The sequence below is a fragment of the Pogona vitticeps genome, chromosome 1 (genome assembly GCF_051106095.1).
Source record: "Pogona vitticeps strain Pit_001003342236 chromosome 1, PviZW2.1, whole genome shotgun sequence".
Lineage (NCBI taxonomy): Eukaryota > Metazoa > Chordata > Lepidosauria > Squamata > Agamidae > Pogona > Pogona vitticeps.
In genome coordinates, this window is record NC_135783.1 from 111,575,553 (window position 1) to 111,589,569 (window position 14,017).

The 14,017-nt window shown below is 40.6% G+C and overlaps 1 protein-coding gene and 1 pseudogene across 1 annotated transcript in view; one reads left to right on the forward strand and one right to left on the reverse strand.

The window, feature by feature from the left end:
* The window catches only part of LOC140707523 (uncharacterized), a 165,580-nt gene that overhangs the window by 15,498 nt on the left and 136,065 nt on the right, over window positions 1-14,017 (forward strand). The gene's annotated exons all lie outside the window — the stretch shown is intronic.
* LOC140703590 (U2 spliceosomal RNA) lies at window positions 9,112-9,226 on the reverse strand (annotated as a pseudogene).

Consider the following 14,017-nt stretch of genomic DNA (forward strand, 5'->3'; position numbering starts at 1 on the left):
GTTGTCTCATGAGGCAATGGGATGCAAAATCTAGATATTGGCAGAGAGAATTCAATATGCCACATGATCTGTTGTGAGGCCAGTAAGCTAGCTTGCTGCCTTTAAGTAGCAGAAAATGCTGTCCTCTCATCTTTGATGCTCAGCTGCCTGTCTAGTTGACTTTTTCACATCGAATGGGCAAAGCATCCACCTTGACCTTTGACTGGGGAAGCAAAATGTCATGAGTCAACATTGAACCATCAGTACAACTGCAGGAAGAGTTGCCTCTAAATCTACTAGAACTCTAGAATACTGTTTGCTAGACAGATAAAAGGCAGCTTGCAAAATCTCATTGGAAAGTGTCCAGAGCTTGGAAAAACTACATTTTACTGCAGAATTTTCCAGCCAGCTCCATTCTCTAGAAATGTTACAGAGCCTTGAATGTATTGGAGGAAATGTGTGGTTATAAAGGCAAATAAACACCAGTATCACCACACATTTCCTCCAATACGTTCAAGGCTCTGTAATATTCCCTTCCTGCCGCCATAGAGTGATGAAAGTTATGCTGAGAGGGGGAGACTGGCCCAAGATCATCCAGTGAGCTTTGTAGTTTAGTGGGGACTCAAACCTGAATCTCTCGATTTCCAGTGCAGCACTGAGCACCATTTCTATATAACCCACAAAAGGGCAGAAGTTCACTGGCAGAACAAATGCTTTGCATACGGAAAGTAGCAAGCTCGTTCTTGGAACCCAGTTAAAAAGATCAGACAGCAGCCAATGATACTGAACGTAGACTGAAATGTCATTCTTTCCTAGCGTAGAATAAACAAGTAGTCTGGCATGCAACAAAGCCTCTTCCTGTGTTCCTAACATGTCTGCGAACACAGTAATAATGAAGGAAGACAAATTTAATATACACTGGGTGAAGCCCAAGGCAAGGTTTCTTTAGCCCGCTACCCTCTCAAGGCACATTAGGTGAAGATAAGAAAGAAGGCCTCCTTGGTGGCTGCTCCCAGGCAGTGGAGCGCCCTTATCAGGAAGGTGAGGCTGGTCCCCCCCTTGTTTTCTTCCTTTAGGCAGGCAAAGACATTTTTATTTATAGAGGACTTTGGCCACTTAGTGACAGGATAGGAAGGATCTTTTGACTTTGAGGGGTTTTTTTTTTTGGTTATTCTTGTTGTTTATGCAAGTTTTTAATTTGATTAATTTAGTGTTTTAATAATAATCAATTTAACATTGTTTAATGTAATTTAGAGCTGGAATCCTGTTGCCCAGCAAATCAGTCAATATACTTTGTAATTACATTTTTAAAGTTTGTGTTGTGGGCTGTCTTGGGTCCTGCAAGAAAGATGAAATAGGGTGAAATAATAAACAAGCAAGTAAACAAAAAAAATCAAGGGGAAAGATTAGTGTAGAAAAAAATTATAATTTCCGTCCTATTAATTTCAATGCACATGCTGTAAGTAGAAATAGCTCTGGATCAAAATATTTGGGATGTGTCCAGTCGTGTCAATCAAGCCTTTTATCTAGCAGAAGAGTCTATCAATGAAACGGGGGTGGGGGGGTGGGGGTGTTGTTGATTTTTATTGATTTCCCCTTCCCTCAGATGCCATTGCCTGGAATATGCCACCCTATTCCAGAGAGCCCATGAACTCTGAAGAAATTCTGAGGAACACACAGCTGCAGAGCAAAAGATTAATGGAAAGTTGCATTGACAAAAAGTGTTTGTGTGGACATGATTGGATGCAACCAATTTTATCTTTGCCCAGGTGATCCTGAAGATTGCTTAATATAACAATGTTTCAGTAAGTGCATGCTGAATTCTATGTTATAAAGCTACATTTCAATATTACCTTTGGAAATACAACTAATTGCAGTTTGTCTGTACATTAGTAACCTCATGAAATGCTTTGTGAAATACAGAATTATTAAAGACTTCTCTGACCATGGATATACTTTTTTGCATATTATCTTAGGGAACTTTGCGGGAAAAATACATTTCTTTGTTGCTGAAATGCTTACTGTTGACAGATCCCTGGCTAGGCTGGACTGAGTTGTTTAGACTTGCAAAATCATACTCACGGACCTCCTTTGATGTATAAATCATGTTTATATCTAGGATTTGCTGTCTAAACCTCCTTTCCTCACATTCCTTTGCGAGGAAATACATGAATTTTGGATGGAAACAAAGAAGTAAGTCTATGTGGGAAAATGTTAACTGGGAGCTAAATGATAAAATGAAATGAAACAGCGGAACAGAATAAAATAAAATGTTGCTTGAAGTCATGTTTTGTAGACTTCTGGGAAACAAAGGGACAATTTAAATCAAGTGTCTTGTACAGTACCATAATGGGACATTTGAGTACTGTATTCTTAGTTGGCTTGGCCCCATGTAAGGCAAGGTTGGGGTGAAACTTTCTTGCAGTTCAGGAAGTACAAGACATTACCCATTCCTAACCCTGACCCTAACCATGCTGCTAACTCTCAATATACTAGAATGGTCAGTGGCCCTTCTGGCTGAGGGATTCTTGGAGGATGGGCCAAATCAGGTACATTTTTCTAGCTATATTTTGAAGTTTGTGGATGCTGATCCAAGGTGTCACAAAAGGTAAAGGACCTTTGAGCAGAGCACCTGAGGACAACTTGGTGAGCTAGAATATGGCATCAGCAGTTCTTCAGACTAAAGAGCTGCTAGGACTTATGACCCATTCTTTGAATACCTCTCAACACTTGTAAACTCTGTTCTAGCGAAACAGCAGATTACTTAATTAGTAATTTACAAGAATCCCTGTTGTAGTGCATTTGGTAATGTCTGTGAGAATCAGTGATCACGGGGCACAAAGGAACTAAAGTAAAAATGGAGTAAGGAGGAGGGGGAAGTTTTAATGCTTAAAGGCATCCTGACACATCTGTAGGTTCCTTGGAACTTTTTAGTTACTTTTATATTCATGGATATGTATTTCTTTAAATGGTGGTGGAGGAATATCACATAATTCAAGTATTGTTTCGTGTTGCTAGATATTGAAGCAAGAGTGAGTTAGATGGGAGAACCATGTGAATGATAGTCCAGATCCATAGCTTGTATTATTATGATTCAGATTTTGGTGCCCAACATATAACACTGACTGATCATGTGTCAGTTTTCACCAAAGGCTTGCTTGCTTGCTTGCTTGCTTGCTTCCTTCCTTCCTTCCTTCCTTCCTTCCTTCCTTCCTTCCTTCCTTCCTTCCTTCCTTCCTTCCTTCCTTCCTTCCTTCCTTCCTTCCTTCCTTCCTTCCTTCCACTTCATAAAATGTAATTATGCACATACCGAGAGGCTGCCTTGAAATGTTTTCCACAACTCCAGAAGTAGCGGCATTTTATGATTTGTCTTATTGACCAAAGACCAGATGACCGGATGCTAATATAGTCCTAATATTTTTACCCCAACATTCTCCTTAAAAAGACCCAAGGTGGCTTACATCATTAAAAGACAATATTAAAGCTAGCAACGGTGAGTACACAAATACTAAAAAGGAGCTGCTGTAATAGGGGTGGTGGTGGTTGTGTTATCCCTGTTATCAGCCCCAGTCAGTAATCTGGCTGCTGTGTTTTGGACTCACTGACATTTCCATCCTGACACTTTCCATAGGCAGCCCCATACAGAGTGCATGACAGTAATTCAGCCAGGATGTAACTAAGCTATGTGTCACTGTAGCTAGATCAGACCTCTCTGGGAACAGGTGCAGCTGGCGCACTGGATTTAATTGTGCAAAGCTACTCCTGGCCACTGCAAAAATATGGGCATCCAGGCTCAGAGATGAATCCAGGAGCTCGCCTAAGCCGCACATCTGTGTTTTCAGAGGAAGTGTAACCCCATCCAGCACAGCATGCATCTCTATTCCCTGATCCACCTTTTGACTGAGCAGGAGTCCCTCTGTCTTGTTTGTGTTGTGTTCACAGGCATGATGAACAGGATTTTGGTCAGTAATTAAAAAGCAATCATTTTTATTTTTGAAAGATAAGAAAGTATAAAGTTACTTTTAAAATGGTAACGAAAATATAACCAACTACTCTAGAGCAACCATTCCCAGACTTTTTTGGCCATGGCCATAAGGACAATATGAAATGAATATAGTCCAAATCAAAATGTATAAGTCACATAAGAAATCATGTAAGGTGGTGTGTGAAGACTTGTTTCCAGTCTATGGCCCCCTTCAAATGTGGCAGGGTCGACATTTAAAAGGGACCCTCAGGAGGACTTAAAACAGGAAGGGGCACACCTAGGGTTTTCCCTCTTCTGAAGGGCAGAGTCCTGAAGGAAGATGTGACGTTTGCACCTCGTGGCCCCTGCCTGACCCTCCAAACAGAGAGCACACGAAAGCAAATTAATACTCCTTTTCACCCGCTGCCACCAGTTGATCACTAAATCAACATTAATTGTGGAAGGATGAAAATGAAGGTCCAAACTTCACTGTCTTTTTAATAAAACTTGTTTATTGATTACAGATGTTTGATTATTAATCATAGGTAACTTCTACAGGTTTATTAATAATCAATCTCAACCTTCTATTGGTTATAACAGTTCTTATTCATTCTTCACTCTAATCACACCTCAGATCTCCCAAATACCACACTCTATCTCTCCACTCTGATCTCACTGACAGACTCTCTGATTCCGCCTCTTTATTACATATCTCTCGGCTCCGCCTCTCAGCAACATTAGCCTGGAACATGAATATGCATAACTACTTTACATAATAGGGCTAACACTACAGAAGACTACCTGGAAGAGACAGAGGCTTGAGGGGGAAAAGCAGACAGAGATGGTGAAATGAGACAGACTAGAACCATTGAGAAGGGGGACTCAGAAGAGACCAGAGAGATTTTGCCCTACAAACAGGGACTAAAGAATGTCAGATAGACTGGCTAATGGGTTGCCTAACGAAAAGAATAATAGAATGGGCAGTAGGGTGAAAGCAGGGAATTGATGAAAACACTGAGGACAGAGGCACAGAGTGGAAGAAGGGACCAAAAGCAAAGGGAATTTGTCTAGAGCAGTGGTTCCTAACCTTGGGTAACCCAAATGTTCTTGGACTGCAATTCCCAGACGCCCCTCATGGAGGAACAATGAGGATGAAAGAGAGGGATTTTGTGTTGCGGGGTATACGCTGAGAGCTGGGAAGACCTTTTTGATAGCCCTACAGAATATATGCCCTGACAGGGCTGCTGTACATTTAAGAATCGCCTAGACAGAGAAGTCTGATCTCTGAACGACATACGTTTGGCTTCTAACGATGGTAATGAAACTTTATGAGAACAGCACGTTCCACATTTTCTCATCTGGCTTCAAATACTGCAAAATGGGGCCTCTCCTATGACACCAGCACTTCTGTTTGTCAGTTATATTTTCCAACTTACTTGGTAAACAGCAGGCTTAAAAGCCGTCATTGATCAGCTGGTGTCATTAACTGAGCAGTGAATTCAAATCAATATAGAGATGGTATTCATCTGAACCGGCCTACCTGAGCTGTCAGATAGAATTTGCCAGGATCTGACAGCTCCTCAGCAAGTCTTGTTGTCTCCTACACTTGTAAGTTCTTCCTTCCTCCCCCCCGCCACATTTTTGAGGAATGATCTGAAGCATGTGTGTGTATGTGATCTGTCTGGATCCAAACTGAACATCATGTGGAGGGTGGAGGTACTGAATTCTGTCTATTGTGAATTTTTAAAGCAAAAACAGCATTTCCTGTTGAAGTGAAGTATCTAAGATATTTTAGAAGAGACTGAAATCGGCTTCAGTGAATAAGTGATTGGCATTCTGTGCTTCCCTGTCTCTAAGCTATAAAATTATAACCAGCAAGGTTCCAATAAACTTTTTTGATACACTGCTGTGCATCTTCCCCTTTTTTGTTGCCTTTAGTTTTAACATTCCAACTTAAAAAAAAAACAACAGACACACATTTTTCCTAGGTGAGAGTGGGAGAAGAAAAACATGAGTGCAGGTTATAAGTGTGCATGAAACTCAGGATTATTGGATTAATTGAACCCAAAACTTGCTGATGTCTTTCACAAAATGGTCGTGAAATTCCAACACACTGGTTCTATTCAGAGGTACTGTAAAAGAATAGATGAACACATGAAGAAGGAGGCATGCTAGGCCCAACCCCTTCACTGTCGTTTTGTTCATGAGAAAAGTGAGAAGCTTAAAGGGGCAAGTTTCATATATAGTATGCTTGGACAAAATTCCGGACCATGATTTCCCATGGTTCCAGCTCACATTGCGAGACTGCATGGACAGAAGAGGCTCTCTTCAGACTTGCCATGTTGCTGACCAAAAAAGTGACAGATAGGAAGAGAAGAGCTTTTTTTTTTAAAATCTGCAAAGGCTCTCCACATAAACCAGAACTAGCACACTTTCTTCTTCCTATGTTTACTTAATACTTTTATAGAATGCCGGAAAAGGCAATCCAAGGTGGCAGGGTCAAAGGCTATCGCACTGTCAAAGATCGGAATTTTGAATCTAGTGATTCCACTGGAACAGATGTTAAGCAAGTGCTTAATTTGTTCCATTGCAAAAAAATTGAAACTTTAAAATGCCTCTGTTGTTAAGATATCTGGGTTAAATTTCAACAGTACTGTCTAAACAAATAGCTACTTTCTATGACCAAATATATCTTCTGAGTCATTCCTGGAGAATTCTTTGCTTGCTTGTGCTTTGTAAATTATGTTGATTAAAAATGATTTAAAAAAAAACACAAGTAAGAATTCAATTTTGCATTAATCAAATGACTAAGAAGGCTATTAGTCAGGTTTTAATCAGAACTCTACCAAACACCAGCTCTGACCCTTATTTCTGCTCTCCAGCAACATTTTCAAGGTCTCCTTCCCCCCCCCTCTCCTTTATATGCTCCATGTCATTCAAATTTGGCCTGAGATATGACATGAGTTAGTTTCAGTTACAACGATGGTTTTTGGCAGGTGTATGTTAACTTGCTAGGAACTGGACTTGCAAACATTGACATTGTTCACCATGACAACCAAACATCTGTAAAAGGCAGTAACATCTTTCAGTCACTGGTAAATTAAGCCAGACTTGCATTCAGGATCATATAATAATCATTATTACTATTTTAAAAGCCCTAAATTCCATTAGTAATTTTTTTGGGGGGGAGGGGGGCTTTTCAGTCCCTATCCATTTGGAGCTGTAGGCTCTTGCTCATTGGCAAAGAGTTTTGAAATAGAATTAATATATGGCTATAACTATTACTTTTTGTGTGAATGATCCAGTGTGAATGCGTCATCTTTGGATTTTGACAGTTTAATTGAAACCCGATGGTACTGAAAGATGTAAGTCTTTTTGGAATGAAGCCTCGGTAGCAGAATCAATAGCAAAATTGCCAGTGACCATTAGCTTTGTAACATAAAGGAATGGCTTCCCGATACCTTTGGGAGTTTTTGGACGCTGGCCTGGGATCCAAATACATACTTAAACAGTGGAACTCATGGCTGCAGGTTGTAGTGGTGGCTGCCAACTTGTATGGTTTTAAAAAGGAATTGGATAGATTCATGGAGATTAAGGCCAATGGTTGCCAATTAGTGTGGGTATAGATCACCTCCACTACTATACAGGTAAGTATGTAAATCTTTGCTTGCCTTGGTCTCACACATGAATAGGAGGAACCTGTACATCCTGTTACAGCTGCCAGTGAGGGTGGTGGGGGATTTGCAGTAACTCTCAATACTGTTCTTACAACATGGAAAGTAGTGCTATGCACAAATTGCCCAGTTTTCAAGGCTAAATTGTACAAATTGCCCAGATCCAGAATAGCTACTGCTTTGTTTGATACACATCTAAGAATTTGAAACAAGCAGATGGGGTTTTAGGTATCTATCTTTACAATCAATCAGTCCTTCTCTCCTTGCTTTGTATATGCATGCTTTGCTTCTCAAGGGGAAATGATACCAGTTTTGTGCAAATGTATCTTCTGCAAATTCTGGAGAACATAATGGGGTGAAGGGTTGGGGAATCTGCTTGTCTTGCTCTTAACTGGAGGTTAGGAATCTCAAGGAGTGTTTGATTTATTCTTCTTTTTTCTTTTTAGTATTTATAAATCCATTCAAAACCATATAACAGAACAATACCTATTGTATTATGATAACAGCAAATTTCTTATTCATCAACTCTTATACCTTCATAAATACATACATATATACATTATCTCTTTACACAGTCTCTTCCTCGGCTCATTATTTGCATTTTTATGTCTAGCTAATACCGCTTAGAATAACCAGCAGTTAAACCCATTATCCACTTGATTTACTTTATTTTTTGATCCCATGTCAGATTTCAACAGGGGGTGTCATATCTCCATAAAGTGATGTTTTTTAAAATCTTCCCTCTGTGTAATCTGATTCGATGGGTCAGTTTCTCCATCAGCGCCACCACCCATATTTGATTCCTATATCTTTGCAAAGTAAGGTCCTCGGCATCTTTCCAGCATTGGGCAATTTTGTTCTGCACTGCCCCTATAAGAGTTGCCACCAATTCTTTATTTGATACATTTTTATTTCCTTCAGTGAAAAGAGAGAATAATAATAAAGTTTCATTTGGAACTTTTTTTTTGATTTATTATTTTTTTTTCTAGCCAATTAATCACCTCATGCCAGAGTACTTCTACTTTCGGGCAATCTTGGAATGTTTGATTTCTGTGTGTCTCATTAAGTCAAGACAGCCGAAACTGATAAAGACATGAAATGTAGTGGAGTATTCTTCACATCCCTAATGAAAGGCCGTTTCTCTCTCCATGCCAGTAGCTGGGGAATGTAAAGCAGAGGTACAGTTTTACTCATGCCCTGCTTGTGAACATTTCATAAGTACAGTAGGTTGGCCCCTGTGGAAAACAGGTTGCAGGACTAGATACGTCTTTGATGTGAATACAGGTAAGTTCTTTTTATGCAGAGATTGATTCACTTGAGTGTGATTAAACAGGACAATCACCAAACAGCCAAATTAAATGTGTTACTGAATAGCAGCATATCATTCTTTCAGGTTTTATACACTTAGGGAAGACCTGTCTGTATAGTCATGTCTTCAGATTGGTCTTAAAGGCCAAGATGATGCAAGAACAGCCACAACAGGAACAACAGTAACATGGGTATTATATATATAAATGGCATGCACTGCAAAACAAGAATAAAGCATTTGGCCTGAAACTGATAAGAACAGATACTACACTTGATCTTAGCCAAAAGGCCGAGAAGCGAATAAAGCATTTGGAATCACTGGGATAGAGGGAGGGGCTGCAATCCACAAGGAGAGATCACAGTATCATCTTTTGGAGGTAGTCGCCACCCTTCAATGACAGACTGTGGGCAGAGGGACCAGTGAGAGAAGGGTCATTCACCCAAAACCATGCCCTCCCCTCACTTCTCTGCTGACAGATGCTTTTTCTGCAAATAATAGAGAAATAAATTTTAGTAGGAGACAACACTAACAGAGTCTGAAGCTCCGTAGAGACAACCTTTCATCGTATTCATAAGAATGATCTAATTGAAGTAATCAAATCGTTGATCCAAACACTGTATGAATCATGTACTATATGGAAAATACATTAAAATGTGGCAATACTTCTGTTAATTACCAAAAAAAAAAGATTAATGGGGGAAAATAAAGCTCATCCCCTGAAAAAAAGGTATCTCTGGAAAAAATAAAACAAAAAGTACTGGTAGAAATATCTAGACCAGCACTGCTGTTTTTGTAATTGTAATTTTTATGTGACATTTTAGATATTTCTCTTATCAGTCAAAACAATTGGTGCCACATCAAGAAACTCTGAGTCATTTCTGCAGTAAAACTGTCTTCACGAGTCATTTCAATGGAGTGCCAGGGAAGAGTCCAGGGTTGCATTTTTAGTAAGCCTTTTTGCAACAGATAGAAAGGCAATCTGCAGTGCATTTGCTGTTGTGTTGCATATTGTGATGGAACAAGCTAACTTCAGAGATAAAATATAAAGAAAAGAAATAATTCAGATTGAAATGCTGTTTCTGATATATTCCGGATCCAACAAATAGTTTATTTAGAAACTGCATCTTGTTTATGTTATGCTGCTCATAGGATTCTGCAAGGCAAACTGTTGCACAGTTGCCTTACTATTTTAATTGTTAAGTCCCCAATTTTAGGAGGGTTTGTTGTCTTTTACTTGAATTATTCCTTGGGCAGCAAAAATAAAAATATGCTTTTAGAGGTCCATATTCTGCTATGGCAACTTTATGAAAGTCTGGTAACATTTTCCCAAAGTTAAATTTTCACAGTGTTTTCTTCATGAATGTGAGAGGGTCTCCTCAAGTGTGCCCCTAGCCCCTCAGCTCACACCCCCCAGAAGGCCCATTGGAGATGACATCTGCCGGGTCTCAGGCAGGGGCTGAGACCAGTTGGCCAGCTGAGGGCAGGGAAGAAGAGAACACTAGTGTTGAGAGCCACCTGGTAAGAGGCAAAGTGCGGGCCCCTGTCAACTGGGGGAGTTGGAGGCAGAGGAGGTGGCTCAGAAGGAAAAGGAAAGAGACTGTACTGAGTATAATGCAGGAGGGGGATTTCATTCATTCATTCATTCATTCATTCATTCATTCATTCATTCATCCATCCATCCATCCATCCATTTATTTATTTATTTATTTATTTATTTATTTATTTATTTATTTATTTATTGTATTTATTTGGTTATTTATTTGGTTATTTATTTATTTATTTATTTATACCCCGCCTATCTACACTCTGGGCAGCTAGCAATAAAAAATAAAATAAAAACAATATAATAAAATAAAAAACAGCAATAGTAATATAGTTCAAGATGGGGGAAAATATTCAAGTGATGACAGGAGGGAAAGCCTGCCTAAAGGGCCAAGTCTTAAGTTTGCTCTTAAAAACACCCAGCGAGGGAGCCAGACAGATCTCTGGGGCAGACTGTTCCAAAGGCGAGGAGCCACTGCTGAGAAGGCCTGGTTTCTTGTTCTGTCTCTCCAGGCCTCGGCGTTCCCATTCCCTGGAAACAGCTCCAGGGAAATGGTAGAAGAAAGGGCTTGGGGTAACATGGTGGAGAAATCTGAACTGGCCATCTTTGCTGAGGGAGTGTATGATTATGACAATGTAAAGGACCGCTGGACAGGAGTTCTGGTGCAGTTCTGTCTGCCCTATAAAGACGTCATGGTCAGGGCTTGGGCCTGGTCCTCTGTCAGCCTGCCATACTCCAGTGGCTGCTAGAGGCGGCCACAACCAACCAGACATTTGATCCTAACCTCAACCCAGAAGAATTGCTGGAGGCACCAATGCCAGCAGGAACATCAGTGGGACCTAGAGGAAGGTTTGGCAAAACCCATAGGGTAATAGTGGCTTGACTATACAGGCCCTCCCTGTGGGGTACAGGTTGATGGAAACAGCTACTGGGACCCTTGGCAGGCATTTCTGCATAGCGAGTGGAGGCGAAAGGTGGACCTAAAAACATAGGATTGTTTAGGGGACTAGTGACTGGAACTCAGTGTGTGTGTTTTCCCCCCAACTGGGGATAAACAGGCAGGGAGGGGTTGCTATTGCCTAAGCGGTACCTACCTCCCAAGAGCCAATAAAAGCTGGTTTAACTCTACCAGTCTGGAGCCCATGGATACAATGACCAGGAAGGGTTTGCCTGACACTCCAGTAGTTGGCAGGGGCAGCACTGCTCTCATTGTACTACTTTATTCAGCTCCCCAAAGCATCCTCTGTTCTAATATAAATTTGAAAAATGTCTGTCATTCACAGAACAGTCAAAATCATGCTTCCAGGCAGAGGTGTTTAATCTTTTCCTAGCCTCTGAACCCTAATGTTGCCCAATACGCCGCTGCTGATATCTCATCCTGTATCAATTTCTCTTGATAGTATTCTCTCTTTGGGAAAGTGACATAATCCACAGGTTACACAACCCAGGTTTGTCTCAAACATAAAGGGTTTTCTCTAGGAGAAATATTGGCATGTTACTTTCCCCTAAATATTACACATAAACGAAATGTATACCCTGCACAACAAAATGCCTTTTGATGTCAAATGTAATAAACAACATTGTCTAAAAATCATTTGTTGCTATGTTGCCTGCATTTTAAAATTGCATTTTGAGTGAGAATTCATCCTGTCAAGGCTGATGCCAAAAGCCTTCTTTAAAAATATTATTTTTGGCATAAACATAACTATTTTTTTTAAAAAAAGACCGATTTCCTAAAAAAGATTACAGGCACAATACCAAATATGCTCTCTACTACATTCTAGCAATTATACCGTAGCTTGTGGCAAACATCCCCACTGAGGGCTGCCATTTGCTTGACATTCTAGTGGAAAGGCCTTGCCACAGAGTTGTGTTTCAAGTGACTTTTGAAACTGTCTTGGAGGTAAATTGGGAAACAAACAAATGGGCAGAATATTATTTTGGAAAATATAGTTCGTGGTGCATTTCACCAAGCTTTTGTCATATAAAAATGTTTCTAAAGCTCACGGAGAGGGAGAGAAGCATTTGTTCAAACACATGCACAGGACTGCCAGGTGAAAAGCACTTACTTTACGGGGTTGCTGTCTCCAGGGGTCCAGTTATTTCCACACCATAGAACAACAGTTTCCAAAGTGTGCACCACAGGGCCCTGTGGTGCTGGCCAAACCCAGTCAGGAGCATCGCAGAATCCTCTCCTCCCTTGCCACTGCCTCCCTCTTCCTCTCCTTGGCTGGCAGGTCTCCCTGAATGCTGGCTGGGATCATGCCTTCCACCCTGCCCATGCCCAGGCGTAGACCCCGGGGCAGACTGTGCCCCTGTCCCCAGGAGGAGAAGAGCCAGCAGTGGCAGCAACACCCTTTTTGCACTGGGGAGTCTCCGGGATGGAGTCAAGGGAGCATCAGTTTGAAAAAAAGTTTGGAAAACAGCCATAGAACTTCTGAACATGATTGAGCCATTGCTCTTCTACAAACAGCTAGGAGCAGAACTGAAATGTAGGCTATGTTGCATGCCATTAACTATATTAGTCAGCAGTACTTTTCCTCTCATACAAAAGCAAAGATCTTTATATCATCTCTATCCACAAGCTAAGTTCCATTTCTACAACTTCAAGTAGATGTATTGTTTATGGATTATGCCTGTTGCCTTGGGACTCTTCAGGTATTTCCCTTAGACATTAGACATGAGTTAAAAACGGTAACCGCTCCCAACAAACCCCCCTAGGCTGTGAAAACATCAGCAGGGTTCCTGGCTGCGTAAATGCTTTGCAGATACAGCCGCTGTACCAATGATGTTCCCTCCCTGCAGATGTTCACATGGCACAGCTGAATGCATAGGGAAGGGGTACTTGGTAAGCACAAGGTGGGGGTGTGTGGCTAGGAAGTGCAGCTGTACTCCCCCTTTGCACATTGGTCCAGCACATGAGGGAAACGGCTGAGAAGATCTATCATTTGGGCCTGGGCCTTGCCATTTAGAGCACAATTTCCCCTTCCATTGTCTCTCTTTCTCAATAATGAGGGATAATCATGGGTTAAAAGTTCTCCTCAGAACAAAAAGTGACATGAGGCAATTCACATAAATGTTTGACGTTAAATGTATTGCCCTTATAATTTGTGTTTTAATTTTTCATGGTCTTATTGATACGATGTTTTGCTTCTACCATTTTTTTAAAAATGCAGTTCTAAATGACTTTGAGTACCACTGGTAGAAGAAAGGTAAGATGGGCACTGAATAAATAAAATAGGAATTCCAGTCTTAAGTACCAAGGAAAGCAATATTAAAATGTGGCTTCTTTTCCCCACTGCTTATGTTAAGGACCATAAAGCTTGGACTAGAAATGTCAAGGACCCAAATGCTTCCTTTGAAGTAAAGGGCAGCTGTGTGGTCATAACAAAATAAATCCCACATGCAAAAATAGGCGATAACTTTATAGACCACTAAAAAAAAAATCACACAATGAACCAATTTAAGTTCACACTGGTACAATCCTGATGAAGTGGTGTTTAATCCACAAAAGCTAATTAATTGTATGGTGAGTTGTACTGGTCTAT